At 29.6% G+C, this 4442-nt stretch overlaps 1 pseudogene; it reads right to left on the minus strand.

Annotated features, from left to right (window-relative positions):
* Positions 1-312: 312 nt before the first annotated feature.
* On the minus strand, positions 313-1173 carry LOC110263074 (protein RTF1 homolog pseudogene; annotated as a pseudogene).
* Positions 1174-4442: the final 3269 nt, after the last annotated feature.

Consider the following 4442-nt stretch of genomic DNA (forward strand, 5'->3'; position numbering starts at 1 on the left):
TTAATGCTACACTTACTTTTTCAAGAAGGTAGTCCATATTCCCCTTCATCTCCAAAATATTACTTTTCATCCTGCTCGAATAAAGCATGCATATAAAACACTATAGGATCATATAAGTTATCATAATGGTGCATATAAAACCATATTTCCATCATTTGCTTTGCTTTATCATCCAATAATGGTGCATCATTGTCGCCATCGCTCTCCATCATTCTTAATTTAAATTTTTCTCTTGAAGAATTTCAACGCTTCTTGCTCCAATCAATGACATCAATCCTTCTTACTAACTTGATGACTCTCTTCTTGTTTAATCTATTTCCCTTCTGCATTGTAGTAATTCCTAGACCTTGTCCACCTCCTAGAGAATGGATCATACCCTACCTCACCCAATTTCAAATTCACCTGCAAATTCCTATGCTCAGACAAGTTCTTGAAATTATCAAATTTGTTCTTTCTGTTCATCTCAACTAATCTTTTAGCCCTACTGTCATTATCCCTGGCTTCGCGTGCCGTGTCCAATTCCAGGAGCTTGGCGCAGATCCTCTCCACCTCGGCCTCATCGTTCTTTCTCTTTGCTACCTCCATTAGCCTCTTCAGCTTGTCCTTCTCAACCGCGACATTAAGCGGCCGAGTAGGCGCGGCTTTCTTCTCCTCTAGCATCTGCTTCACAGTGGGTGCAAAGTAGACATAGTTAATCGTTCTTCTAATGGCCTCTCTCTTGTCCAAAACACTCGCCTTACTCGGCATTTGGCTACAACTTCTCTCAATTTCCTTAACCCATTGCCTGAACTCTTTCTCCAACGGCGAAGAATCCGAAACCACAGCCATTTGGAACCTCTTGGCAGAGCTTTCACTTCCCCAAACACAAACCAGGTACTTGTGAGTGATTCTGTTCTCAACCTTGTAGTGCCCATTTGGATCGGCACCATCAATACTCTGAACCATGCAGAGTCTGTAAACAGCTCCACTCTCTGATTTTCCAATCCCAATTCTAACAAAGCACCCAACAATTAACTCTTTAAAGAATGGTTCATTCAACCACTTCACAAGCCTCGATCTCCTAATGGTGATTTCCTTGATTTCTTCAAACGTTGGCATGTTTGATTCTTTCAACATGTTCTTGTCATCGTCATCGTCACTATCAGCCAACCCTTCAGAGGAATCTCTATCACTGTCACTGCTCTGCCTATCATCACTCTGGCTTCGGAGACATCAATGACACCACTTACTCACTTTTACAATGACATCAATCCGATAAATTAACCTGCAATCTGCCCAATCATAAAAGCAGATGAAATCATTTATGTTATCCAATTATATCCTTATAGATTAAGTTGTTCAATAGCTCAATTTTAATTTCTAACATTACATAATAAAATCAAGCTTTCTGCAGAGAAGCACAACAAAACTGCCGGTAGACTTCAGGAAACATGTGAAAAATACTGCATAATAAATCAGGATAAACATGCCAATCATTCATTTTCAAAATCCCATAAAGAAAGGGTTGTATGATGGGAATTGAGAAAGAGCAGAAACCTTTTAAAATAAGAGGAAACAGAGCAATAAAATGGAACATCACGTGAGGAAGAAGAATATTCACTCACTTGTGGGTAGAGATCATAAGTGCCCAACTCCTTAACAACCAAGGGTAACCCTTTTCCATCAGCAACCTAAGAAGCATAATATTTGCATGTGTCAGTAAAATCAAATACTTAGGTAGCGTTTGTTTTCGGAGACAGGACACAGAGACATGGACAGCACATCTTTAAAAAGCGTTTGGAAGCAAAGACATCGACACTGAACATATTGTCTCTGGGACAGTTTTTTATACTTTTGTGTCCACTCTTCTACGAAGGACAATGATGGACACGGGATTTAGAAGAGGGACACAGACTGTTTTTATGAATTTTTTTCTTTTTTGTCCATGGTACTATTTTTTATTATTCCACTGTTACCCCTTCTTATTTTTCTTATTTTGCGTCGTTCTCAGAAAGTACTTTTTTTTTCCATACTCTTTTTCTATCTCTACATTCTCCTTCTTTCTCTTTTTTTTTTTCTCAGGTACTCTCACATTTTTATAGAAATTTTTATTGGACTGGATAATTCTTTTTTCTTATCATTCTTACTTCAACATTGTTTTAACCTTATATTATATTATTTGATTTGTAATAAAAATAATAACAAAAATAATTAGTCTTGAGACTTTTGAAAGATAAATATTATAAAGGTAAAATTGATATTTAAAAATGCTAAAAAATAATTTATAAGTTGTAATTGATTTTATATAATTTGAAGAAAAATTAATTTTTTGAAAAGAAAAATAAAATTTTAGATAAAAAAATTAGTTTTTTAAATAAAAATAGATTTTTATGTGCAAAAATTAATTTTTTCATGTAAAGTTGGATTCTTTTTCTAAAATTGATTTTGTATTTAAAATTAATTTGGCTTATTAACCTAAACGAAATTTTTTATTAATCAAACTGAGATTTATTTTTTTTGTTAATATTAACCATATGTATTCCTACATATTAATAATAAATTTAAAAAAAAATAATTATATTTATAAATTTTATTTTAATATAAATACTATTATATAATTTTTTATTAAAATTTTTGACTGCTTCAAATATTTTTTTCAAATTTCCACTGTCTGTACTCCTACGTACTCTCATTTTTTATTAAATTAGTTTATACTAGAAAATTTGGAATCACATGGCTATTTTAGTCATTTTATATAATATTTTAGTCTTGTCCATGTGTATCCAAACATAATACTAGACATTACATTAGTGTCCTATCCATCGTATCCAAATACGATACACAAAATATAATTTTTAATGCCTCCGTCCTATTGTCTTTGTCTCAGTGTCCTGTTCTGTCGTGTCTCTAAAAACAAACGCTACCTTGTAGATTGTTGCATTGTACAGAAATACGAGTGAAAATTGATCCCATACCTTCACATCAAGAAAATGTTTTAATTTGGAATTCAAAACATCATTATTAACCTTACTTGTTTCTAACTAAAAGAGTGTATTAATATGCTAGTGTCGTCGTCCACATGCACAAAGCTAAGTTTATAATGATGTTTTGAAATCCAAATTAAAACATTTTCTTTTAATACAAATATATTTTTTAAAATAGGACATCTTTTAATTATATTAAATACAAAAATATCAAATAGTTTCAACCTTAATTTTTTTGTAGAATAATCTCTAATAATAATAATAATTATTATTATTATTATTGAGTTATTATATATATTTAAAATGCATACATAAGAAGGGAAGTTCTATGGTGGCATAGAAAGTAGTGGCTAAGAATGGCCAAGAGTTGACTAGCCTATCAAAAAAAGACAAGTGATGATACAATGAATTGAAGGTGAATCTACAACAGTCTAGCTTTCTGCAAGTCTACCATGCTCCATATGCTTCCAAATTTTCGAACCCTTACCGTAAGGGTTACAAGAAAAGATAATTTACCACTAGACTAAGATATTTCTTATTACTTTATATACAAATTATAATATATATATATATATAACAATATTTTATTTTACTTATATTCAACTTATTTTAATTTTAAAGTCACCCATTTTAAAATTAATTATATTTTATTTAACTATAAATTTTATTAAATATATACAAATTAAAAAGATAAACAAAAAATTTTATTAATCACAATTCATTTTTTTCTTTTATAATTATATGATATCTATATTTTATATTTTAATATATATTTTATATTAATAAATAATTTTAGTATATACTTAATATAATTGTTTAAAATAATATAATTTTAATTTTTCTTTTTATAAATTAGAATTCGAATTTTTTATTTAAATAAAATTTTTATGCTTTTAAAAGTGCATCTTCTAAAACATATTTCTCCACTATATAATCTCCTGATTAGTTGTGTATTTTAACACACAAAAAAAGAGAATGACTAACTTTGGATCGAAAAGGATGATCATCCAAGAGCCCTTCCAATATTATATTGTGTTTCGTGGAAGAGTCCTAATTTAAAAATGATTTTTTATTTATTAGAATTAAATTATAAATTTTTTTTAAATAGATTATTTTTTTTCACAAAAGATAGCTAATTTTAATAAATGGAAAAGAAGTTTTGTTTCACAAATTTATAATCATTTATATTGGACCAGTATTAGGAAAAGAAAAAATAGAAACTATAATAATTTATTAAAGTTTGTTCACTTACTTGCAAGGTCCAAACATAAAAAATATTTTTTGGGCAACGTAATTACAAGTCTACCTTGCATTACAAGAGCACAAAGAACAAAATTTAAAGACTCAAAGAACTCAAGAACATGAAAAGTACCAAACTTAAAATTTTTAGAAAACCAAAATTTTTTTTTCGAAAATAAAAAAAATCCACATCAGCTTAATGGACATCAGAACTGAACCGGTGTAAGATTATTGGATCAT

Source organism: Arachis ipaensis, chromosome B1, assembly GCF_059453495.1.
Source record: "Arachis ipaensis isolate K30076 ecotype BB chromosome B1, ASM5945349v1, whole genome shotgun sequence".
NCBI lineage: Eukaryota > Viridiplantae > Streptophyta > Magnoliopsida > Fabales > Fabaceae > Arachis > Arachis ipaensis.